This window comes from Gorilla gorilla, chromosome 2, assembly GCF_029281585.2.
Source record: "Gorilla gorilla gorilla isolate KB3781 chromosome 2, NHGRI_mGorGor1-v2.1_pri, whole genome shotgun sequence".
Classification (NCBI taxonomy): domain Eukaryota; kingdom Metazoa; phylum Chordata; class Mammalia; order Primates; family Hominidae; genus Gorilla; species Gorilla gorilla.
The window spans coordinates 158296875-158324221 of record NC_086017.1 but is presented as its reverse complement, the minus strand read 5'-3'; the positions used below and the strand labels follow the sequence as shown (position 1 = coordinate 158324221).

The window sequence follows — 27347 nt, the reverse complement described above, 5'->3', positions numbered from 1 at the left end:
ATATGAATCCTCTGAGGTGGAATCTGCTATTAAAGTGCTTTCTTGTTATTCCAAAGCATTATGTGGATTTTTCTGCTCTTAACCACTGGCATTTAGGGAGATGTTTAGTCATGTGACATAACAAACCTTCCGTATCTCCTCTTTTCCTCTAAAGCTGCAAAGGGATGTGAAATGATATCCAGCTTACATCTGCTGTCCATGCCTCACCACCTCTCAGTTTGCTCGACCACATGCCTTTGTTCCTCCTAATTCATGAGTACTGGAGTTTATAGCATTCTTTCTCACACATTTGTCATTCTAGCTCTTTCATATCGATATTTCCATTTTTCCTTCAGACTTCAAAGTCATTCACTTATGTCTTGGATAATGCCAGTCAGAGTAACATTAAATAAAACTAAATGAGTTTTTCTCTCTGTAAGATATGTTAAAAGTGTTATGCTTGGAAACCAGACCATTTTCTTTTATTGTGTTTGTGGTCCCAATTTTGGATTTTTGCTGAAGTAGATAAATGGCTAGCTTATTAGAAGATATTGCATTGTCCTGTGCATTCTTTTCAGTTATTTTATTTTAATCAGATATGCTGGGGGAACATTGTGATCCAGAGGTCAAATAGCTATTGAGAGTCAAACATGCTGCTTTGGGCTCTGGTATCCGTCTTTATTCAGTGAAATTCTCAAGGTTTATATTTTCCTTCTTCCAAAGTAGCTTTTCTTCTTTTACTGAAATTACTCTAGCAGAAGTTACTGTGCCCTTTATCTACAAAGTGAATGGCTTCTTCCCTGGCCATTAATCTGACCAACATTAACATTTAATATTGTTGCTCACATTGAAACTCTCCCCAACTTTTGTTTTCCATATGTTCTTGTTCCTTCTCTATTATCTTTCGGTTCTCTCCTTTCTTCTAAAACTTAGTACAGGCATTTCTCAAGGTTTTGTTTAACCTTTTCTTTTTTCTCTACATTTTTTCCTTGACTATCTTACCTATTTCCTTGACTTTAACTTCAGTCTTTAGTGTTTTCCCAAATTGATATCCATTCCGCCCAATTAAAGTAAAGATAGGAGAGCCATCAGGTATCTCACATGATAGATTGTCCCTGAGTTGATTTGATTTTGATTCACCTGTGTTCTTAGGAGACACTATAAAATATAATGTTATATCCATTGGAACTCTTGTTTTCTGGTAACAGAAATGACTCAAATTGGCTTATGAAAAGTGAAATTTAGTGATTATAAAAATTAAAAGTTCAGTAGGATGCTGACTTCAGATAAGATTAAATTCAGTCTTTGAATAATGTCTTCCAGCCTCCATCTCTTGACCTCAATTCATCTCCTGCACTGCTTCCCTCTGAATTGGCTTCAATCCCATGACAGCTTTCTATTTTTTTTTTTTTTTTTTGCCATTTCCAGAATCCCATCATCTTTATTGAGAGACATTCCTTTGGAAAGAATACTTCCCAATCATTCTATCAAAAATATTATACTTGAAGAGAAGCCCTGCTGGAATGGTGAGTAAGGATTTTTGAAAATCTGATTCCTCCATATCATTGTAAAACTTGTCAAAATCAACGTTTCAGACCTCTGGAAATTAATGAAAGGCTTACAACAATCCAAGACTTTTTTTTTTTTTTTTTTTTTTTTGTAGCTGAATCTCTAAGAACAGTGAGCTCCTTGGCATTTTAACTTGCTCAGTTCCCATCTCCTTCTCCTCATCTCTTTATTAGGCTTGGAATTGAACAGGCTTGCAAACACAGTAGCTGTAAAAACAATCAGATTAGCAGCCATGAAAAGGGGTAAGATGACTTTGGAATATCTCCAAACTTCATCCCCAAAGAATCGGCACTACTTGACCTATCTAGCAGCATCCTGGGGGAGACCCTCTAAAATACAGTACTGTATTATATTTACCAGGACGTGTCTTTTACTTGACCTTACCCAGAGCCAGTTGAGGTTAGCAAGAGGTTGAAAAAAAACAAACAACCACAAAACAAAACAAAAACAAAACTTAAAAAATGGAAATAGTTTTAAACATTGAAAAACAATTGACTTACCTTCAGTTTCACTGATTCTTATGGGAGTTCAAATCTGTTATTGGGCCTTGCTAGCAAATTTTTTATTTCAGTTATTATACTTTTCAATTCCAGAATTTCTATTTGATTATTTTCTATAATTTTTATATTGTTATTTATATTCTTTGTTGGTAAGACTTTTTTATACTTTTTTAAATTCTTCAGACACCATATCCTTTAATTTTTGTTATAGTTATAATAGCAGAATTAAAGTCTTTAATAAGTCCAACATCTGAGCAGTTTCCACTGACTGCTTTTTTATATCCATATATGAGCAATATTTCCTTTTTCTTTGCACGTGTCATATTTTTTGTGGAGAACTGGAGATTTTAAATAATATAATGTGCTAACTACCAAAAAGAGATTTCCTCCACTCAGGGTTTACTGTTGCTGCTATTTGTTACTATTATTGCTGTTTGTTTAGTGACTTTCCTTGAATGCTTCACTCAGCTCCCTATTCACTGTCATATTGTGTCCGGAATTGGTGGGTTCTTAGTCTCACTGACTTCAAGAATGAAGCCACACACCCTCGTGGTGAGTGTTACAGTTCTTAAAGATGGTGTGCCTGGAGTTTGTTCCTTCTGATGTTCGGACGTGTTCAGAGTTTCTTCCTTCTGGTGGGTTCGTGGTCTTGCTGGCTTCAGGAGTGAAACTGCAGACCTTTGCGGTGAGTGTTACTGCTCGTAAAGGCAGTGCGGACCCACAGAGTGAGCAGCAGCAAGATTTATTGCAAAGATCAAAAGAACAAAGCTTCTGAGGTGTGGAAGGGGACCCCAGGCGTTGCTGCTGCTGGCTCAGGCAGCCTGTTTTCATTCCCTTATCTGACCCCACCCATATCCTGCTGATTGGCCTATTTTACAGAGAGGCGATTGGTCCGTTTTACAGAGAGCTGATTGGTCTGTTTTGACAGGGTGCTGATTGGTGCATTTACCATGCCTGAGCTAGACACAGAGTGCTGATTGGTGTATTTACAATCCTCTAGCTAGACCTAAAAGTTCTCCAAGTCCCCACTAGATTAACTAGACACACAGTACTGATTGGCGTGTTTACAAACCTTGAGCTAGACACAGGGTGCTGATTGGTGTATTTACAATCCCTGAGCTAGACATAGAGCACTGATTGGTGCGTTTACAAACCTCTCACTAGACACAGGGTGCTGATTGGTGCGTTTACAAACCTTGAGCTAGACACAGGGTGCTGACTGGTGTATTTACAATCCTTTAGCTAGACTTAAAAGTTCTCGAAGTCCCCACCAGATAGCTAGGTACAGATGCTGATTGGTGCATCCACGAACCCAGAGCTAGACACAGAGTGCTGATTGGTGCATATATAATCCTCTGGCTAGACATAAAAGTTCTCCAGTCCCCACCTGACTCAGGAGCCCAGCTGGCTTCCCCTAGTGGATCCTGAGCCAGGGCCATGGGCGGAGCTGCTAGCCAGTCCCGCAGCGCTGCACACCTGCACTCCTCAGCCCTTGGGTGATCATTGGGACCGGGCGCTGTGGAGCAGGGGGTGGCGCCCTTCGGGGAGGCTCATCCACCACCAGGGAGGTCGGGCATGGCGGGCTGCAGGTCCCGAGCCCTGCCCCACGGGAAGGCGGCTGAGGCCCGGGGAGAATTCGAGCCTGGTGCTGGCGGGCTGGCAGTGTTGGGGGACCCAGTGCCCCCTCTGCAGCTGCTGGCCCAGGTGCTAAGTCCCTCACTGCCCCAGGCAGTGGCACCAGCCAGCTGCTCCGAATGCCAGCTGGTGGAGCATGCGCCAACCCAGAACTTGTGCTGGCCCTGTGAGCACAGAGCACAGCCTGGGTTCCTGCCCCCGCCTCTCCCTCCACACCTCCCTGCAAGCAGATGGAGCGGGCTCCAGCCTCGGCCAGCCCAGAGAGGGGCTCCCATTGTGCAGCGGTGGGCTGAAGGGCTCTTCAAGTGTGGCCAGAGCAGATGCCCAAGCAGAGGAGGTGCTGAGAGCGAGCGAGGGCCGCCAGCATGTTGTCACCTTTCAATATGCATTCACAGAAGTCTCTGCTTGTTTAACTTAGTGGTCAGCTAATGATCAGACACAGGTTTTTAAATGCCATGAATCAGTAAGTATCCAAGCCTTTACTGAAGGCTTCATATGTGTGTTGGGGCATGCCTTTAACACTTGGGCACTTTAAAACTCTGCATCAGCGTTTACTTCTGGATTGTGCAGAATCTCAAGCTAGAGGTGTGAGTATGGCCTTCTCAGATATTTCCTAGGCATGCTCAAGCCCTGTACATGTGTATGCCCTTCTGGAATTTCAGATATATACTGGAGCCATTCAAATTCTATGGAAATAAAATAGCATTGTCCCAAATCATCAATGGGTCAAAAAAAAACCCAATAAAAGTGAGAAAATACTTTGAGGTGAATAAAAATAAATCCAAAACTTATAGGATGTGGATAAAGCTGTGCTTACAGAGGTATTTCAGGCTCTTGCCACCTATATTACAAAACAATAAAGTTTTCAATCCAATACTATAATATTTTCATCTTAAGAAAAGAGAAAAATAAGAGCAAATGAAGCTCATAACAAGCAGAAAGAGGGAAATAATAAAGATTAGAGTGAAAGTAAATAAAATGGAGAAAAGAAAAATAGTAAAGAGAATCAACAAAACCAAAATCTTATTCTCTGAAATAATAGGAAAGAAAATCACAAATTACTGAAACTGATTCAAGAATAAGTAGAACATCTGAACAGATTTATAACTATTAAAGAGGTAGAATTAGAAATTTAAAAATAATAAACTTCTCACAAAGAAAAGATTAGGTCAAGATTGCTTCAGTGGTGATTTCTACCAGATAGAAAAAAGAATCAACACCTATGCTTCTCAAACTCTTCCAAAGAACAGAAGAGGAGACAACATTTCCCAACTCTTCTGTGAGGCCATTATTACTTAGATATCAAACCAGACAAAGACATCACAGGAGAAAAAAACTCTGAAAAAACTTATCTTAAAAACATTAATGTAGAAAGACTCAGAAATACTAGCAAACCTAATTCTGCATGCATATAAATATATAAATCATGAATAAGTTAGACTTATTCTATAAATGCAATGTTGGTTCAACATACAAAGATCAACCAATACAATGCACTAAATCAATGAAATAAAGGATGAAACCCACATGATCATTTCAATGGAAGTGGAAAAAAAGATCATTTGACAAAATCCAACACTATTTCGTGATGAAGCCACTCAACAAATTGGAAATATTAGCTTGGTGCAAAAGTAATTGCGGTTTTAATGGCAAAACCACAATTACTTTTGCACCAACCTAATAGAAAGGAACTTCCTCATTGGCTTGGTGACTAAGTGGCACTCTTGTGAGACTTAGGTAAAAGGTTTTTTTTTTTTCGCCCTCTGGGTGTATACAGACAATGGAAAGTTGAGTGAACTTGTGCTGAATTTCAGCTCCTATCCACTGCTCTTTGATTAGTGCCTTGTGCAGGGCACAATCAACCTAACCTTAACTGGTGGCGCTGGCCCCTAATCTAGACTTTTTCCTTTAGGTTCTGGGGCTCCTTACAGAAATGATTTACTCTTTGCCCAGTTTTGTTCCCAGGGGTCTCAGGGAGCATATAACTTGGAAACAAGAGGGATACATGAATCTCAGGACAGGGTTTTTTTTTTTTTTTTTTTTTTTTCCCTGTAGGTGAACATCGAAAACCCAAGAGAAGATTTTCAAATAATTTTTTCTTAAACAATGTAATCTGTGGGTTTTAAAATTCAAACCTGTGAGAATCTGGAAGTTTCATTATTTCCTTAATGGATATACTATTTAAATATTAATTCACATGGGAGGATTGCTTGACCCCAAAACTTTAATGCTGTAGTGAGGTGACTGTGCCAGTATACTCCAGCCTGATGCAAGAGAGTGAGACTGTGTCTCTAAAAAGAAATAATAAATAAAAAATATTAATTCATGCATCTTTTTTTTCTTTGTTAATCTTGCTAAAGGTTTTTCAACTTTGTCTTTTCAAAGAACCAGATTTTGGTTCCACTAATATTCTCTATTGTATTTTGCTCTCCATTTTATTGATATCTGTTATATTTATTGTTTCCTTTTTTTCTGCTTGCCTTGGGTTTATTTTTCTCCTTTTTCCTTAACATGAAAGCTTAGGTTATTGATTCAAAACCTTTCTTCTTTCTAATATAATTATTTGATGCTATAAGTTTCCCTCTAAGGCTTGCTTTATTGTTATTTCACAAATTTTTACGTGTTGAACTTTATCGTTCAGTTTAAGATATTTTCTATTTTCTCCAAAGTCTTCCTCTTTGATCCATATATTATTTAGTAGTGTGTTGTTTAATTTCCAAGTGTTCAGAGCTTTTGTCTTTACATTATAATTTTTTTCTTTACTTTACAATTTCTTATTTTAGAAATTTGAAAGAAAATACATTGAAAAAAAGAAAAGAACAAAGTAATGAAATTAGTAGTTATAGTAGTTATTCATTACCTAGAGATAAAAACTATTAATAATTTAGTATGTGTGCCTCCAGTTGTTTTTACTATATCAATAAATATATCATCTACATTTATATTTAACCTTTACCCCTACCTATATACAATCTATATCTACATCTATGTATGTGTTTTTCATCAAATTAGAATCAGAGTATAGATGCTGTTTCTTTTTTTTTTTTTTTAACTTTTCAGTTCAGGGGTACATGTGCAGCAAGTGCAGGTTTGTTACATAGGTAAACGTGTGTCATGGGAGTTTTTCATACAGGTGATTTCATCACCCGAGTATTAACCCTGGTATCCATTAGTTATTTTTCCTGATCTTCTCCCTCCTTCTACCATCCAGCCTCTGATGGACCCCAGTGTGTGTTGTTCCTCTCTGTGTCCATGTGTTCTCATCATTTAGCTCCCACTTATAAGTGAGAACATGCAGTATTTGTTTTTTGTTGTTCTTGTTGTTGTTTGTTTGTTTTGACGGAGTCTTGCTTTGTCGCCTGGGCTGGCGTGCACTGGCGCGATCTCGGCTCATTGCAAGCTCCGCGTCCCGGGTTCACGCCATTCTCCTGCCTCAGCCTCCTGAGTAGCTGGAACTACAGGAGTCCGCTACCACGCCCGGCTAATTTTTTGTATTTTTGATAGAGACAGGGGTTTCACTGTGTTAGCCAGGATGGTCTCGATCTCCTGACCTCGTGATCTGCCTGCCTCGGCCTCCCAAAGTGCTGGGATTACAGGCAAAGTACTGGGATTACAGGTGTGAGCCACCTCGCCCGGTCCAGTATTTGGTTTTCTGTTCCTGTGTTAATTTGCTAAGGATAATGATCTCCAGCTCCATCCATGTCCCTGCAAAGGACATGATCTCGTTCTTTTTATGGCTGCATGGTATTCTATGTTGTATGTATACCACATTTTCTTTATCTAGTCTATCATTGATGGGCATTTAGGTTGATTCCATGTCTTTGCTATTGTAAATAGCTCTGCTGTTAACATACATGTGCATGTGTCTTTGTAATAGAACGATTTATATTCCTTTGAGTATATACCCAGATGTTGAATGGAATGCCTGTCTTTAGGTCTTTGATGAATTGCCACACTGTCTTCCACAACAGTTGAACTAATTTACACTCCCACCAACAGTGTATAAGTGTTCCATTTTCCCCACCAGCTTGCCAGCATCTGTTATTTTTTGACTTTTTAATAGTAGCCTGGTGTGAGATGTTATCTTGTTAGGGTTTTGATTTTGATTTCTCAAATAATCAGTGATGTTGAGCTTTTTTTCAGTGATTGTTGGCTGTATATACAAGCTGTTTCTAACTTTTTTCATTTAGTCATATATTGCAGAAAAACTTATTTTCTATAAAATGATTTTGGGGGCAAGTACTATATATTTTCCTTATGTATGCTACATATAAGTGCACAAATCACTAGTAAATTTTCACAAAGTGAACATACATGTAGATGTCACCTAGATTGAGAAAGAGAGCACCACGTAACATTCCTCTCCCCTCATCAAGAAAAGGTAATCACTATTTTAAATGTTATCACAATCAGTTACACTTGCCTATTTAAAACTTTATGTAAATGGAGTAAATCAGTGTGTGTTATTTTGTGTCTGGTTTTTTTTGCTCAACATTATGTTTGGATATTTTGTCTATATTATGGATGTTGTTCATTGATTTCATTGCTGTATAATACTCTATTGAGTGAATATAACAATATTTAATTCATTTTATTTTGGGGGCTAGCAATTTATTTATTTTCAACTTTTATTTTAGATATGGGGGTAGATGTGCAGGTTTGTTACATGGGAATATTTCATGATGCTGAGGCTTGGGGTATGGATCCCATCATGCAGGTAGTGAGTACAATACCAGATAGGTAGTTTTTCAACTCATTCCCCACTTTTACTTTCTCCCCTGTAGCAGTCTGCAGTGTCTATTGTTCCCTTATTTGCATCCATGTGTGCTCAGTGTTTAGTTCCCACTAGTAAGTGAGAACATACCATATTTGGCTTTCTGTTCCTTCATTAGTCCACTTAAAATTATGACCTCCACCTGCATCCATGTTTCTCCAAAGAATATGATTTCATTCTTTTTCATGGTTGTGTAATATTCCATTGTGCATTTGTACCAGATTTTCTTTATCCAATCTACAAGTGATGGGCACCTGAGTTGATTCCATGTCTTTGCTATTATAAATAGTGTGGCAATGAACATATGAGTGCATGTGTCTTTTTGGAAGAATGATTTATTTTTCTTTGGGTATATACCCAGCATTGGGATTGTTAGGCTGAATGGTAGCCCTGTTTAAAGTTCCTTGGAGAAATCTCTGAACTGTTTTCCACTGTGACTGAACTAATTTACATTCTTACCAACAGAGTATAAGTGTTCCCTTTTCTCTGGAGCCTTACCAGCATCTGCTGTTTTTTAACATTTTAATAATAGTCATTTTGTTTACTGTGAGATGGTATTCCATGGTGGTTTTGATGTGTATTTCTTTGGTGTTTAATGATGCTGAGCAGTTTTTCATATGTTTGTTAGCTGCTTGTATGTCATCTTTTGAAAACTGCCTGTTCAGCTCCTTTGCTCTTTTTTTAAGGGGGTTATTTTTTTTTCTTGTTGATTTATATAGTTTCCCTGTAGATTCCAGATATTAGGCCTTTGTTGGATGCATAGTTTGCAATTCTCTTCTGTTCTATGGGTTGTCTGTTTACTCTGTTGATAGTTTCTTTTGCTGTTCAGAAACTCTTTAGCTTAATTAGGTCTCACTTCACTATCTTCATTTTTGTTACAATTACTTTTGGGAACTTAGTCAAAAATTATTTGCCAATGCTGATGTTGAAAAGAGTATTTCTTTGGTTGTCTTCTAGGATTTTAAGAGTTTGAGGTCTTATGTTTCAATCTTTGTTCCATTTCAAGTTACTTTTTGTATATGGTGAAAGGTAGGGGTTCAGCTTCAATCTTCTGCATACAGCTATTCAGCTGTGCAGCTTCATTTCTGAGTTTCCAATTCTGTTCCATTGGTCTATGTGCCTGTTTTTGTAGGAGTACCATGTTGTTTTGGTTATCGTAGCTTTATAGTGTAGTTTGAAGTCAGGTAGTATGATGCCTCCAGCATTGTTCTTTTTGCTTAGGATTGCTTTGTCTATTCAGGCTCTTTTTTTTTCCACATGAATTTTAAGATAATTATTTTCAAATTCTGTGAAAAATAACATTAGTAGTTTGATAGGAATAGCATTTAATCTTTAAATTGCTTTGGGTAGTATGGCCATTTTTACAATAATGATTCTTCCATTGTATGAGCATGGAATGTTTTTCTGTTTATTTCTGTCATTTTTGATTTCTTTCAGGAGTGTTTTTTAGTCTTTGTAGAGATATTTCACCTCCTTGATAAGCTGTATTCCTTGGTGTCTCAGTTTCTTTTGTGGCTATTATAAATGTAATTGTGTTCTTATTTTCACTCTAAGCCCAGCCATCATTTGTGTATAGAAATACTACTGAATTTTGTTCATTGATTTTTATATTCTGAAACTTTACTAAAGTCTTTTATCAGTTCTCAGAGCATTTTGTCAGAGTCTTTAGGATTCTTACTGGTGTGGAAGCCTTGTGGAAGGAAGCACGACTAGGTCTACATCAGCTTGCAAACCTATGAGGCTCATCTCTCTCAGTTTTCTGAGTGTGGGCTCCTCCTCTGTAAGTGCCAGGCATAGATCCCTGCTTAGCACTCCTGAGCCATGGGCTGCAGCCCTGGGATACCAGGACCTGTTGGTGGTTCCCTCTTTGAGGATTCTGGGTGTGCTGCAAGATCTGAAGTGCTCGTGGGCTACGAGAAGGCACTCAGATGGAACAAAGCACCCAGGATGGGCAGCAGGGTTGTGCTGTGAACACACTTCTGTGTGGCATTCAGGCAGGAGCCTGGGGAGTGCTGGTGGGCAGGTAGGCCTGCAGAACAGACATGCCCTAGGCCCATGGAGAAGCCAGCCTTGCTTTTTCCCTGGCAGTTAGCTGGGGCCAGAGGCTCTCAGGAAGATAGGTAAACTTGGGGAATGTGCACTTATGGCCAGTCTCCCTGGAGCTGTCCTCCACACAAAGATCCCCAGCTACCTGCCTGCTGTAGCTCTGTTTTTGCCAAATCTCTGGGGAGATCCCCCACATCAGCTCAAATATCTGTGGGCAGTGTGGGGTTCCCTGAAGCTAAGAACCCAGAGGCCCGCAGCAAGAGTAGGAAGTCCCTCAGTCCCTTCACTCACCCCTTCCCTAGAAGCCATTCAGAGTGAGAACCAGCCTTGGCATTCAGGGACCTCATATGTTGTTCATAGCTTCTTCCTCTTCAGCTTCAGCATCTGCCACATTTGGCATTTTCTCTCCAATGATTTGTTCAAATTATGTTAGTTGAGTTGAAATCCTGGTCTTTCTCCCTGGGAGTGGAACTTCCAGGCTGCACCTAGTTGGTCACCTTCCCATTCCCCCATTATTAATTTCTAATCTAGTTTATTATGTTTGGAGAACATATTTGGTTTGATTTAAATTCTTTTAAACTCATTAAGATTTGTTTTATGACCCAGGGCGTGATTTATCTTGGTAAATATTTCATGTACACTTGAAACAAATGTTTCTTCTGCTGTTGTTGGGTGGAGTGTTATATAAATATCATTTAGATTTGTTTGGTTGGTAGTGTTGTCTAGTTCTTCTATATTCTTGCTGATATTATTAGTTGCTGACAAAAGTGTCCTGAAGTCCCTAACTATCATTGTGCCTTTACCCATTTCTCTTTTTAGTTCTGGCACTTTTTCGCTTCATGTGTTTTGAAGCTGTGTTTTCATGTACATCCACCTAAAGGATTTTTATGTCTTGTTGGTGAATTGACTCTTTTTGTCATTTTGTAATGTCCATCCTTATCCCTGGTAATCCTTTGTTGCAAGGTGTACTTTATCTGACATTAATCTATTCACTCTGGCTTCTTAGAATTTGAGCGTAAATGGTATAGTTTTTTATCTTCCTTGTAATTTTAATTTACCTCTAGTATTATAGTTGAAGTAAATTTCTTGTAGACAGCATTTTGGATCATTAAAAATATTCTATTGATCTTTTATACATTTATATATAGTCAGACCATTTAGATTTAATGTAATTTTATATATTTGAAATTTTGTCTGTAATTTTATCTTGTGCTTGATCACTCCACTTTTATTCTTCTGTTTCTTTTTTACTGCCACCTTTAGGGTTACTTAATCATTTAAAAATACTCCTTTTAAATTTGTCTATTGTATTTTTTACTGTCTCTTTATCTATCTATCTATCTATCTATCTATCTATCTATCTATCTATCATCATCATCATCACTGATTTTTTATGGGTGTTCTAGGGGTTACGATATAGAAATTTAACTTTTTACTAACTAGAATCAATATTTTACCATTTGAAACGAAATGTAGAAAATACTACTGTAAAGTGCTTTACTCGCTGTCCTCCAAATTGGAGTTGTTTTATGTATTTCATCTATATATGAAAACCTCAAAAATAATATCATTTTTGATGGCTATTTACTTTCATATTTTAAAAACTTAATAGGAGAAGAATATTCTATTTATGCAGACACATACCATTTGTTCTTACTTTATTTTTGATACTACAAGTTTTCTTCTAGCATCATTTCCCTTATGCCTGAAAAACTATCTATATTGAGCAGTTCTTTTAGAATAAGCCTGATGACTAAATCTTAGTTTTTCTCTACTTTTCCATTTATTCCTGAAAGATGTTTTTGCTGAATATAAAATTTTGGCTTGAGATTTTTTTTCCTTTCAGCACTTTAAAAACATTGTTCCACATTCTTCTAATCACTACCATTTATGATGTGAATTCTGAAGCCACTCAAATCCTTATTTCCTTATCATTAATATGTCATTTTAAAAGCTGTTTTCAAGACTATTTTTCTTTTGTCTTCAGTTTCCAGCAGTTTAATTACAATATGTATAGGTTAGTGTTTGCTTTTTGGGTTTACTCTGTTGGGATGTACCAAGATTCTCAAATATGTAGCTTTATGCGTTTTGCAAATTTAGGAATTTGTTAGTAATTATTTCCTCAAATATTTTTATCTGGATTGTACTCTATCTTGTATCCTTCTGGAACTTCAGTAAAACACATATTTTACTTTTTGGTAAGATCTTACAGTCTCAGACCCAGTCTCTTTTTTGAGTTTTTTCTTATTGTTGTTCAGCTTGAACACTTTCTAATGATATGTTTTCAAACTTCACTGACTTTCCTCTGTTAAATTTTTCACTGACTTTGTACTAATCTGTTTTCAAAGTCCACTGACTTTCCTGTTATATTTTTCTGCTACTGAGCCCATTACGTGGATGTTTTATTTAAGTAACTGTAGTTTTCAGTTCTAAAATTTCCCTTGGTATGTTTTCTATACCTTCTATTCATTTGCTGATTTTCTCTGTCTTTCTGTTTGTTTAGAGTGATCGCCTTTGGAGTACAGTCATAATAGCTGATTCGTATATTATTCTAATTTCTGTCTTTTTTCCTGTGTTGGTGTCTGTTGATTGAATTTTATCAATCCAGTTCAAATTCTACTCATTCTTTGTATGCCAAGTCATTTTTATTGGACCATGAATATTTTGAATATTGTGTTACTGGATTTTAGGTCTTATTTCAATCTTATATAAAATGTTGCCTGTGTTTTTTGCAGGTGATTGACCTGGTTCCATTTAAGGCATAAATTCTATCGAGGCTCTGTGAATTGTGGTTCACCGTAAATTCTGTTTTTAAAGACTTTGTAGTGTTTTGCAGGTTTTTTCATGTGTGTCACCCATAGCCAATGTCAGAGCTAGGCTATAGCCTTATATGTTAGTTCAATTATCAAAGTCCTTAGTGCCCTGAATGGCATCAGATCCACACATGTACAGCTCAGGGGTAAGCCTAGATTATAAAGAACTTTTTGGGGTTTATTTCCTCTTGGACGCTCCTTTTCCAACTTTTAGCACAATCTCCTGGTATCTTTTCGTTCCTATGGCTCCCATTTTCGGTTTTCTGACCGGGAAGCTGATGTTTTATTTACCCTGTTCTTTGGTGCACTTACTATAACTGTGCCATGTCTTAAAATGACAGAGAAGGGACAATAACATAATAGGAAATTTGCTCCATTTAAATAATGCTGATAATAGAAAAAGGTTTATTTTTAATAAAATTTTAAGCTACTACAGGTTTGCACCACTGTCAATGTCACCACTTCTTACATTCAAGAGAATGAGGGAAAAGAGGAAAAAAATAAACAAAAATACAGAGAACTTTTCCCACCATCTCTGAGCATTAAAGGATCTTTCCCCATTCCTTACACCAAAATTAGAGAGTTTGATTTAGAACTCTCTGTCTGTGCCAGTAGTGTCCACTTCATGTTTCAGATTATGTTGAGCTCAGCCTGGTAGATACCAGAAAGGAAAAAATAAGGTAAATTTATTGCCATTTTAAAGGTAGCTCTTACTTTGGTCTTCTTCACCAATGTACTTACTACTATTTACATTTCAGAGTCCTAAAATAGATGTTCAATGCATTCTGTCCAGATTTTATACCACATGTTGTGAGAGACGGTAGAGTATGTTTACTCTTTCATGACTGAAATAGAAAGTCTCTATCCTATTCAATTAAATATTGAGATAAGAATGAAAACACTTCCAAGAAAAGATGCATTGTGGCCATTTTAAAAATTAAGTCTACCCTATTTAATCAACCAATTTTAGATTATTCTGAATGTCTGGGATTTTAAAACTGTTATTATTATTTTTAAACAATAATTATACATATTTATGGGGTACAATGTGATATTTCAATATATGTATACAATATATAATGTTCAAATCAGGATAATTAGCATATCTATGACCTCAGACATTTATTATTTCCTTGTGTTGGGGACATTCAAAATCTTCTCTTCTAGCAATTTGAAAATATACAAAAAATTATTGTTAATTATAGTCACTGTACAGTGCTACAAAACACTAAACTTATTCTTCCTATCTACCTGTGATTTTGTTTTGGTTTACCAAGTTCTTCATATTCCCTTTCCCCCACTACTCTTTCCAGCCTCTGGTAACCACTATTGTACTGTCTGCTTCTTTGAGATCAACTTTCAGCTTCCACATATTTGTGAGAATATATGGTATTTATCTATCTGTGCCTGTGTTATTCCACTTCACATAATATCCTCCAGGATCATCCATGTTGCTGTGTATGGCAGGATTTCATTCTTTTATGGCTGAACAGTATTCGATTGTGTGTGTGTGTGTGTGTATATATATATGTATATATATAATCACAGCAGGTATCATTTCCACATACTGATTTCCTTTCATTTGGATATATGCCCAGAAATTAGACTGTTGGATCATATGGTAGATCTATTTTTTTTTAATGAAATTCCATACTGTTTTCTATAATGACTGTACAAACTTACTGAATATCTGTTTTTTTTTTTTTTTGGAGGGGGAGTCTTGCTCTGTCCCCAGGCTGGAGTGCAGTGGCGCTATCTTGGCTCATTGTAACTTCTGCCTCCCAGGTTCAAGCAATTCTCCTGCCTCAGCCTCCTGAGTAGCTGGGATTACAGGTGCATGCCACCATGCCTGGCTAATTTTTGTATTTTTAGTAGAGATAGGGTTTCACCTTGTTGGTCAGGCTGGTCTCGAACTCCTGACCTCATGATCCGCCCGCCTCGGCCTCCCAAAGTGCTGGGATTACAGGCGTGAGCCACTGCGCCCCACCCATGTCAGTTTTTATGTATTGGAGGGAGAAAAGTCAAATCATTCAGACATTCTTTAAGGAGGAAACTTAAATGTCGGGCTGGGAAACGCAGATTATCCTTAGTCATTTCTCACTTAGCTGTCATTTCTTCTCTTCCATTGGTAGAAAGCTCCAGATGGCCTTGTTTCAGAGTACGGGAATGGACGAAGATAGAATATTACCAGAACCAAAGTACAAGTCCTGCTACAAATAGGGTGCTTCTCTGATCCTGACATGAAAAATATATGTTCAAAGCTACAGTCATGGGATTATAACCTATGTCTCAAAAATCATTCAGCCTCATTGTTCAAGCCCAAGAATTCACCCAAGGATGAAGTGTTAGATATTAATGTAGACTCAAAGCTTGTTACCTATTACTACATGACAAGGATTTTATGTTTTTTTCTTACTTCAGTGCTTATAGTGGCTTCCTACATCATGTTGACTAGGTATCAAGCCATTTCCTAGCTCCCTGTAGCAAGTTTATTTCTCTCATGTTTTGCAGTTTTCTACACAGGACCTGACCAGTCTTGCTTTGTGTCTTTTGCTATGTCATACACTGAATGAGTAATCCTATTATTCAAAGAGATTATTTTACTAAGTTAGTATTTTAAGCATAGCTTATAGTAGAGTGAGCATAATTGAGCAACACCAAACTTTTAAAATGTATTTCTTACCCATTTACATGAATAGTTTCATTTAATTTATTGGCAAGTCTACAAGTGTCTTTGAGGGTTGACTTTCTGACTTCACAGCACACAGATGCCAGGAGATGTGACTTTTGCTTCTTTTTCTAAAGTTATAACTGAATAATTACTACATGTCTTTTAATTTCTTTCTATTCCCTGGTGAGAGTGCATTGGGAAGAAGAAACCATCACTGCCATATTGTTATACACATTCATTTTTACTACACTTTCTGCATTTTTAGTGAAAGAGATAATCTTCATTTTCTCCGATGCTTCTTTCCCATCTTCAGCTGCAGATCCCATCTCCTCTTAACTCATCAGGAAGCTTAGTTAATCATTTCCTTCCTCTCTCCTGTTTATTTAATCCCTCTCTCCCTCTCTATCTCTCCATTGGCTCTACATTCTCAGATATAGCTCCTGCTTAAAAATGTCTTCCTTAGACCAAGTTACCGATCTCCCTTCTGTTGTTGACCTGTCTCTCTCCTTGAAAGGGTTGACAACATTTGCACTTTTCATGTTGTAATTGTCTATACATTTTTAAATTTATTGCCACCTGGTTTCCTCTTCAACCAGGCAATTAAAATAGCTCTTGCCAAAATCACTGATAATAAATAGTCACTCTTCTTTTCCAGTTTTTATATTGATGTCTCTAAAGCATTTTTTCTCAGTTGGTCACTGGTCACTCCTTACTATTATAAACTAATTTATCTGAGCTTATGTGATATCATAGTCTCATATTCTCTTGGCTTTCTTCTCATCTTTCTGACTACTCCTACTGTACATTTGGGATTAGATTTTTTTCCACTTTAAGTAATAATGTTTCTAACTGTATGATTTCAGGGACCATACTGCAATGACTCTTCATTTATATATATATATGAGAAAGAGACAGAGAGAGAGAAGAGAGAGGGAGGAGCGATTAGTCTCCTATTAGACATTTCTCCTTGACTGTTCCATAGGTAATTTGGATGTGTTCCAAACTGAGCTCATGCTCATCTAATATGCTTTTCCTCCTTTATTCACTGTCTCAGTTAACCCATACCCTTACACTCACACATTGTTCAAACCTGGGGTCTCTTTTATCTCTGTGGTTAATGTGCAATAAAATCTTAACAATTCTGTTTTACTTACCTTTTGACTCTTTTCTCTTTTCTTATTCCCAGTATTATTTTCTTCGTTTATGTCTCACAATTTTTCTTCTTTAAATTACAGCATTAGCCTCCTTACTGGTCTTCCTGTCTCCTGTTTTGATCGCTTCAGTTTATTTGCCACATTGTAGCTTTAGTGATGTTTCTAAATTTTTAATTGGATCATGTTACTCCCTTGTTTAAAACATTTCACTAACCTCCTGAAACCTTCAGAATAAAATTATGATTTCTTAGAGGTGCAGGCCTTTTCTGATTTCATCAGAAGCGTCCTTTGACTTGTCTTCAGCCTTACCAGCACACTTATTCCCCAAATATGGACTAGGTTCTTAGGTTTTACAATTCTATATCATCACTCTGCACCATCAGAGTACTCACCACATTATATTGTCATTGTTATTTTTTGTTGCCATTTGAATAGTCTATTTAATCTTTATATCCCTGTGTCAGTGCTTGGAACACTGAGATGAATGTTGAAACGATGAGTGAAGAATGACTGAAAAGTTTTCAAATTTGTATTTAAAAATTAGGTTCTCCCCAGCACTTCGGTAGGCTGAGGAGGGTGAATCACCTGAGGTCAGGAGTTTGAGACTAGCCTGGCCAACATGGTGAAACCCTGTCTTTACTAAAAATAATAATAATAATAGTAATTAGCCAGGCATGGTGGCAGACGCCTTAGGAGGCTGAGGCAGGAGAATTGCTGAAACCCAGGAGGCAGAGGTTGCAGTGAGCCAAGATCGTGCCACTGCACTCCAAGCCCGGTGACAACTTCGAGACTTGGTCTTAAAAAAATAAAATAAAATAAAAAGTTAGGTTCTCAAGCAAGGAAATAGCAAGAAAGCCATTAAAGAACATTAGATTAACAGATAACGTAAGGAAATCTGGAAGTGTGTGGAGATGGTGAGATGACTGTTAGCCATGAGGCTTTTGTAACAGATGTGAAGTCATTAAAAAAAAAATACCTGAAATGGTTACTAGGGTGATGTGCAAAATAATAATGATACTTTTTAAACTTAAATAGTTAAATTCCTAGGATGTATTATGTCATAGATCCCAGAAAGATTAAAGAATTACCTTGAAGTATTCTTAAAGCAGTATGTATTCCAAATGCATTATCTATATAATTTACAAATTCATAATACACACACACACACTTTTAGATTTAAAGAAACCAATAATAATTTGAGCTGCATAAATCTTACATAATTGTAATTTGTTTAGAACAAACTTCATTCTTTCATATTTAAAATTTTTCCCTATTGGGTCTCTTAGCTACAAAAGCCTAAAGGGCTTAAAGTTGCCTCTTTGTTTTAACTGTAATGTGAGCCCTTATACGTGCTTGCCAAATGTTGCCATGATTGTGATTTTAAAATAAAACACTTTGCTTATGTGGTTCATATAAATAGAAAGTTTGGAATAATTAGATTTTTATGAGGTCAAATTCAGAAAACTGATATTTATTTTCTTTAAAAATCCTAGAAGTGTATTGTGTTATTTTGCTGCAGGTGTTAGCACTTGCTAAATTTCAACAATACACTGTTTTTGAGACCTATAAAATACTGTTAATATTCAAAATTATGTGTAAAACTGTGCTAAATCAAAACAAGTATCATTTTTCAAAGTTTTCTTTTAAACCAGTATCTGTATCAACAGAAAACAATAGCTGTTGCCTATCACCATCTGGTGCCCATTGGTTAGCTTATAAGTATTTTTTGGTCTTTATTTTAGTCATAGATTCTCTTATATGTGGTTTAACAAAATATATTTAACTGAAGCAAAAAAGCTTCTTATGTATTGATTTATACATTTTGATTTTTCAATTGTTAAAGTGCTTTCTTTTTTTCTTAATCCATATAAAACATTTTAAGATTATTTTAAACATCACATATTCTATTTGCAGAGGATCATTTAGTTCAGTAAGTGATAAAAAACATAAACAGCCTCATATAATCCAAAAAGAGCTCCCAAATAGGCAATGAACACAACATTCTTGTTAAATGATTTTGACTAACCAGTCTTTGTAGCAACATTGAATTTTGTGGTTTTCATTTTATTTCATAAATAAGCTCTATATTTCTTTCAAAAACAAATACAAATGTTGGACTTTATTTTACTTATTTCATCATGATGACTTATGTATTAGTCCATTTTCACACTGCTATAAAAATGCCTGAGACTGGGTAATTTATTAAAAAAAAAAAAGGTTTAATTGACTCACAGTTCCACATGGCTGGGGAGGCCTCAGGAAACTTACAATTATGGTGGATGGGAAAGCAGACATGTCTTACATGGCAGCAGGTGACAGAAGCCTGGAGGAGGAGCTTCCAAAAATTTATAAAACCATTAGATCTCATGAGAACTCTTTCACTATCATGAAAACAGCATGGGGAAAACTGCCCCCATGATCCAATCACCTCCCTCCCTCAACTACAATTTGAGATGAGATTTGGGTGGGTACACAGAGCCAAACCATATAAAGTTATTTTAGTTATTTTCTTCTTCTAAAAGAAGTAAAGCTTTTCTGTTTTTTTTTAAATTATTATTATTTTGTTTAGTATGGTATCATTATACTCTAAAATTAGGTAGGAATTATACCACCAAAACTTTTTGTAAACACCCTTTTATTGTAAATAAACAAGATACAGAAAGCTACACAAATGTATGGCTTCATTAACTGTTCTAAAGCAACACATCTTGTTAAGTACCACACAGATCAAGAAAGAGAACTTTGCCACTCACCTCAGAATCTCATCAGTTACGTCTCAAACATAATCCCCCCTTGTCCCAAAAGCAACCACTATGTTGACTTTTATAGTCTTCACTTCCTTTTTTATTAGTCAAGTGTGCATTCTGGATACTATAGTTTAATCTCGACTAATTAAAAATTATGTCGTTTTATGTCTCTTTCAATCTACAATTTCTCCCTTTGTCCTTTTTTCTTATGAAAATTTATTTGTTGAAGAACCTGGGCAAATGCTGACTGTAATTAAACAAATTCCTTTGGTCTCTATATTCACTGAATCTCAGTAGCTGTATCCAGAGGCGTGATCAGATTTAGAGTAGATTACTTTGTGTTTTCTTTCATTAGGAGGCATTGAATGCTGTTTTTCTCTCTTTTTCTGATGTTAGCTGCTATTGATGCTCAGTGCCTAGGTCTATTAATTCATTGGTAGTTGCAAACAATTATATTCTAGTTCTGTCCTTTATTTTTCAAATCTTAAGGGGATAAAGTGCATACTTCCCCTTATCTCTTTTGTTATTCAGTAGGACAGTTCATTCAGGAAAGTCAGGATAAATGCTTGATTAATTCCCTTTAGTTATCAGCTTTCAAAATAATAAGTTGACTCCTTTTTACTCTCAGAAGATGATTTATTAGTATTTAAGAGAAAATCACTGTGAACTTATAGATTAAAACATTTTTGGCCAGGTGCAGTGGCTCATGCCTGTAATCCCAGCACTTTGGGAGGCTGAGGAGGGCGGATCACGAGGTCAGGAGATCGACCATCCTGGCTAACACGGTGAAACCCCGTCTCTACTAAAAATACAAAAACAAAATTAGCTGGGTGTGGTGGTGGGTGCCTGTAGTCCCAGCTACTTGGGAGGCTGAGGCAGGAGAGTGGCATGAACCTGGGAGGTGGAGCTTGCAGTGAGCCAAGATAGTGCCACTGCATTCCAGCCTGGGCTACAGAGCAAGACTCTGTCTCAAAAAAAAAAAAACAAAAAAACAAAACTTTTATTTTAACTAAAATTATTATTCTTTTTTGAAGCTCACATTGTTGTATCATTGGCCAGCAGGGCCTTCTTCAAGTTGGCACCTTAATTCTTTTGCAATGAACCTAATAATCTCTTACTGTTTCTTCTTTATCTAATATGACAATGTTTCAGGTTAATCTGTATGTTTTCTTCCCCACAACAGAAACCAGCTATTTCTCCAAGAAGCCCTGGTTTCTCTTCGTAAGAAATGGTATTTTAAGATCATTATCTGGGCACTAGGAAAACTTGGTTAGTTATTATTTCTAGATTCCTTTAGTTAAGAGAGCTAGAATGTTATATACATATACACACAAGCACACTCACACACACACAGATATTATACTTCTGCATTTGAATGCATATTGTTATTTCCTATTCAAATTCAGGACTATAGATTTCTTTTGCATAATCTCCTCTATATTATATTTTAATCCTCACTTCCTGATATTGTTTGGCTGTGTCCCCACCCAAATCTCATCTTGAATTGTAGCTCCCATTATTCCCATGTGTTGTGGGAGGGATGTGGTGGGAAGTAATTGAATCATGGGAGTGGGGCTTTCTTGTGATAGTGAATAAGTCTTATCAGATCTGATGGTTTTATAAAGGAGAGTTCCCCTACACAAACTCCCTTGTCTGCGTGCATGTAAGACGTGACTCTACTTCTCCTTTGCCTTCTGCCATGATTGTGAGGCTTCCCCAGCCCTGTGGAATTGTGAGTTCATTAAACCTTTTTTTTTAATGAATTACCCAGACTCAGGTATGTCTTTATTAGCAGCATGAGAACATACTAACGTGTAAATTGGTACCTGTAGAGTGGGGTGCTGCTGTAAAGATACCCAAAAATGTAGAAGTGACTTTGGAACTTTGTAATCACAGGCAGAGGTTGGAACAGTTTGGAGGGCTCAGAAGACAGGAAGATGTGGGAAAGTTTGGAAATTTCTGGAGACTTTTTGAATGGCTTTGACCAAAATGCTGATAGTGATATGGACAGTAAAGTCCAGGCTGAAGTGGTCTCAGATGGAGGTGAGGAACTTGTTGGGAACTGCAGCAAAGGTGACCCTTGCTATGTTTTAGCAAAGATCTTGGCATTTTGCCCTTGCTGTAGAGATATGTGAAACTTTGAACTTGAGGGAGATGACTTAAGGCGTCTGGTAGAAGAAAATTCTAAGCCTCAAAGCATTCAAGAGGTGACTTGGGTGGTGTTAAAAACATTCAGTTTTACGTATTCACAAAGTTACAGTTTGGAATTGGAACTCATGTTTAAAAGGGAAGCAGAGTATAAAAGTTTGGAAAATTTGCAGCCTGACGATGTGATGGAGAAGAAAAACTCATTTTCTGAGGAGAAATTCAAGCTGGCTGCAGAAATTTGCATAAGTAACGAGAAGTCAAATGTTAAGTCAAGACAATGGGGAAAATGTCTCCAGTGCATGTCTGAAGTCTTCATAGCAGTCCCTCCCATCACAAGCTGGAGGCCTAGGAGGAAAAAAAAGGTTTCATGTGCTAGACCCAGGACCTTGCTGCTTTGTGCAGTCTGAGGACTTGGTACCGTGTGTCCCAGCCATGGCTAAAAGGGGCCAATGTAGAACCCAGGCCATTGCTTCAGAGAGTTCAGGTCCCAAGCCTTAGCATTTTACATGTGGTGTTGGGCTTGTGGGTGCACAGAAATCAAGAATTGAGGTTTTGGAATCTCTGCTTAGATTTCAGAGGATGCATGGAAACACCTGAATGTCCAGGCAGAGGTGTGCTGCAGGGGCAGAGCCCTCATGGAGAAACTCTGCTAGGTAGTGTGGAAGGGAAATGTGGGGTGCAAATTGGAGCTATTAGAAAAGGGCCACTGTCTTTTAAACTGCAGAATGGTAGATCCATGGACAGCTTGCACTGTGACCTGGAAAATCCAAAGAAACTCAATGCCAGCCCATGAAAGCAGCCAGGAGAGGGGGCTGTACTCTGCAAAGCCACAGTGGCAGAGCTGCCAAAGACCATAGGAATCCACGTCTTGCATCAGTGTGACCTAGATGTGAGACATGGAGTCAAAGGGGATCATTTGTAGCTTTAAGATTTGACTGTCCAGCTGGATTTTGGACCGCAAAATCCAACACCACATGTAAAATGCCAAGGCTTGGGACCTGAACTCTCTGAAGCAATGGCCTGGGTTCTACATTGGCCACTTTTAGCCATGGCTGGGACACAAGGTACCAAGTCCTCAGACTGCACAAAGTAGCCCCTTCATTTTGGCCAATTTCTCCCATTTAGAATGGGTATAGTATATTTATCCATTGCCTATACCCCTGTTGTATCTGGGAAGTAACTAACTTGCTTTTAATTTTACAAGCTCATAAGTGGGAGGGATTTGCATTCTCTCAGTTGAGACTTTGGACTGGGGACTTTTGAGTTAATGCTGAAATGAGTTAAGATTTGGGGGACTGTTGGGAAGGATATGAGATTTGGGAGGGGCTGGGGTGGAATGATATGGTTTGGCTCTGTGTCCACCCAAATCTCATCTTGAACTGTAGCTCCCACAATTCCCATGTGTTGTGGGGGCACCAAGTGAAAGGTAATTGAATAATGGGGTGGGTCTTTCTTGTGCTGTTCTCATGATAGTGAATAAATCTCACAAGATCTGATGGTTTTATAAAGGGGAGTTTCCTTAGACAAGTTGTCTTGCCTGCTGCCATGTAAAACGTGACTTTGCTCCTCATTTGCCTTCTGCCATGATTGTGAGGCTGCCCCAGCCACGTGGAACTGTGAGTCAATTAAACCTCTTTCTTTTATGAGTTACCCAGTCTCAAGTACATCTTTATTAACACTGTGAAAATAAACTAATACACCTCCATACTGAGACTTCTCTTCCTCAAGGACACAAAATTGAGATTGAATTAGATCCCTTTATACACGTATTGTTCTGGGAAGAATGCGTAATGATCTCTCTTTAGGCATGTTATCATCTATGAATGTTCTAGCAAGGAAATGCATTGAATTTGTCCTGTGTTTCTTTGCCATATCCCTATAATTGTATTGTTTCAGAGTTATTTTATATTGTAGTTCAAGGCAAGATTTACCATTATCAGAGATAACACCTGCTTCCTTGTCCCCTCACTCTTTTTCACTCTTTAGTTTCTTCCATGTATTGTCCTCAATAGTTTTTTTTTCCCCCAATTACTATTGTAAGCATTTTTTTTAAAGAATGTCATCACCTTAGGGTTGTTTCCTAAATAAATATTGGATTGGCATCTGCTGTATCCCTTACTGAGTACTGGGTTCTGTTACTGAAGTCAGCAAGTGTTAAACAATTAGAAGAATGAAATGATTGTGAGTATATAAAACTCTTTGTTTTGGCACAAATCGTTGTTTTTATTTAATTTGGGAAAACATCTTTACAAATTGATAAATACTAGAATTGTCAATGAGAAAAATGCTACTGAAATACCTATTTTTCTCTTTGATGGCAGGCTTTCCTAAATATTTGCATTTTAGCATATTTTATCTCATACATTAGCTGACATTACTTAGTTGTATATGGATCTGTTCTTAATAAAATAAAGAGAAAAACATAAATAGATTAAAAGGATCATTAAATTTGTTATTACAATTGTGTAGAAGTTTCCCCATCATAAAATTTCTAAGCATAGCAGTTGTCACTGATTGTCTTCTATAGAAGCAAATAATTTATTTCAATTTTCTAATATAAGTATTATTTTTCATCATGAAAATCCAATTAAAACAACTTTTTTTTCTTTTTTTGAGACAGAGTCTCTCTCTTTTGCCCAGGCTGGAGTGCAGTGGCGTGATCTCAGCTCACTGCAAGCTCTGCCTCCCGGGTTCACACCATTCTCCTGCCTCAGCCTCCTGAGTAGCTGAGACTGCAGGCGCCCACCACCACGCCCAGCTAATTTTGTTTTTGTATTTTTAGTAGAGACGGGGTTTCACCGTGTTAGCCAGGATGGTCTTGATCTCCTGACCTCGTGATCCACCGGCCTTGGCCTCCCAAAGTTAAAAGAACATTTATAATTAAATCTAAAATGACTGATTATTGCCAGACATGGTGGCTCACACATGTAATCCCAGCACTTTGGAAAGAGGATGTCTTGAGCCCAGAAGTTTGAGACCAGCCTGGGCAACATAGGGAGATCTCATCTTTACAAAATTTAAAAAATTAGCTGGCTGTAGTGGTGCATGCCTATAGTCCCAGCTACTTGGGAAGCTGAAGTGAAAGGGAGGATGGCCTGAGCCCGGGAGGTCAAGGCTGTAGTGAGCCATAATCGTGCCTCTGCACTCTAGAACTCCACACTTGGTGACAGAACAAGGTCCTGTCTCAAAAAAAAAAAAAAATACTTATTGCTATTATATAATCTATATCTTAACATTTTTATATTAAACTTTTAATTCTGGATTTAAAATAAAATTGTGTGTGACATTGTCAGAGGATTTCACTTTTAAATGCAAATGTATATTGAAGTTATTTTTGGAGTCTTGGCAAAGTCCATAAATTAAGGACATAAATTTTAATACTAAAATTTTAAACATATTTATTGTATCAAGTAGTGACTGGAATTATAATACACTTGAAATTACAGTAGAATTTTTTTCAAAAAACATAAAAATGCTTAATAAAGCATATAGAAAAGTGTATCAAGTATGAGTCTTTTGAGATGCTTCCTGAGCCTGTCCCTCCTGAAGATTCATCTGCCACATTCCAACAATGCACCTTATTATGATGACTTGGCATTCACTGAGCACCAGCAGGAGAGTCAGCTTTCTACACACCCTGGTGCTAAGGATGCCACCAGGACCCTATGGCTGGCTCTTTGAAATCTTACTAAAAGTTTAAAGTGATTCCAATATGTTTCTTCTCATTTAAAGACGTTCTGTGGTTAAAAAAAAAAGCCATAAAATTTATACTGCCATAGTTAGAATGACACTGCTATTTTAATAAAGAAATTATCACATAATATTAAAACATGGTGCATTATTTACTTCTTTTTCTCTAAGAAAAGGAAATTCCATTAAATGATAAATATTATTTTTAAAAGGAAAGGAATTATTATAAAAGGAAATTATTATGAAAGGAAATTCTGTTAAATGATAAATAAATGAGTAATAAAGTGAAGCTATAAATATCACAAATCACTTCAAATTGAGAGACATGCCAACAACTGCTTTGTAGTAAAGTAGACATTTATAAAAGATTCATAAAAATGCAGTGTAAATGATGTTCAATTATTGTGGAAAGCCCAATTCCTGTCTTTTTAAAATTTTTATAATAAATTCTAAGTATCACAAATAAAGTATAAGGGATGTATTCAGTTGGTGGCAAAAACTGCAATTACTTTTGCACTGACCTAATAGTAGGGGCATGCATTATTAAGAGTAATGTCAGCAATTAGCCCAACCTCTTGTTTCTCAGTGGACATGATTTGCCCAAATTCACACAGGAAGTTAGAGACAGGACTAGCATCCGGGACATCTGACTTTCCAGTATCTGTCTGCTTCTTAGATATGTTTTAGAGTCAAAACTCTGTGGGTGAGAAAGGCTGCTATCAAATCAATCCAAACGTAAGACAATAGAGACTAGTGAGTCCTTAGTAAATGTTAGGATACTTGCCGTCTTTGAAAGTATTAATATTCAAATATGTAAAGCATTATGACATCCAGCTAAAATATACCCACAAGATAGTTGGTGATATTTTGGATATTCTAAAGCTATTTTACAGCCATTTATGTATAGTCAATATCTAAAATAGGTTCAAGTAGTCACTGGGTACTACTAGATTGGGGAAGGAGGAAGGAGGACAGGGTTGAAATAGTACTGGTTACTATGCTCAGTACTTGAGTGACAGGATCAGTTGTACCTTAACTTAGCATCACACAATATACTCAGTTAACAAACCTGCACATATACCCCCTGAATACAAAATAAAAGTTGAAATTATTTAAAAAAGTAGAATGGTTTTATATAGATGTGTTTATAAATAGGAATAAAATTTGAATTACAGTTAGACATTTTATGCTATGGAATAAATTATAAATAAAAGATTTTATGAAGAATTCTGAATGATTGAGAGTGTACCTATCATTGTTATTATTATTTTTTTAAAATTGATAGCTTTGGAGGCATTTTAGGGAGTCTGTTTAATCCATCCCGTCAATCAACAGTCTCTAGGGTGGATCACTGCTGTAGGGCTGTGCTGTGCTTCATGCCTTTTAATGCTGTGGAAGAGTGAAGCTTTGATGGTTGAGAACCTGCCTACAGATAGTAAATGATGGCTCTGAATGTGTTTTGCTGCCCACTTTTATAAATTCAATTTTCTATTCAAATAAAAATATTCTAAAACTACAGAGTACAATAGCAAAAATCAGCCCTTAATATGTTTAATCCTCATGTCAAAACTTTAGAATCTGTTTAGATGTTTCCGCTATGAGTTATGCCCTTGTAAAAATC

The 27347-nt window shown here is 36.9% G+C and overlaps 1 long non-coding RNA gene across 1 annotated transcript in view; it reads left to right on the top strand.

Moving 5' to 3' along the window:
- The window catches only part of LOC129532399 (uncharacterized), a 203153-nt gene that overhangs the window by 87275 nt on the left and 88531 nt on the right, over positions 1–27347 (top strand). Inside the window, exon 2 of the long non-coding RNA XR_008678128.2 lies at positions 1408–1505. This is a non-coding gene — a long non-coding RNA (uncharacterized lncRNA). The remainder of the gene's footprint in view (positions 1–1407; positions 1506–27347) is intronic.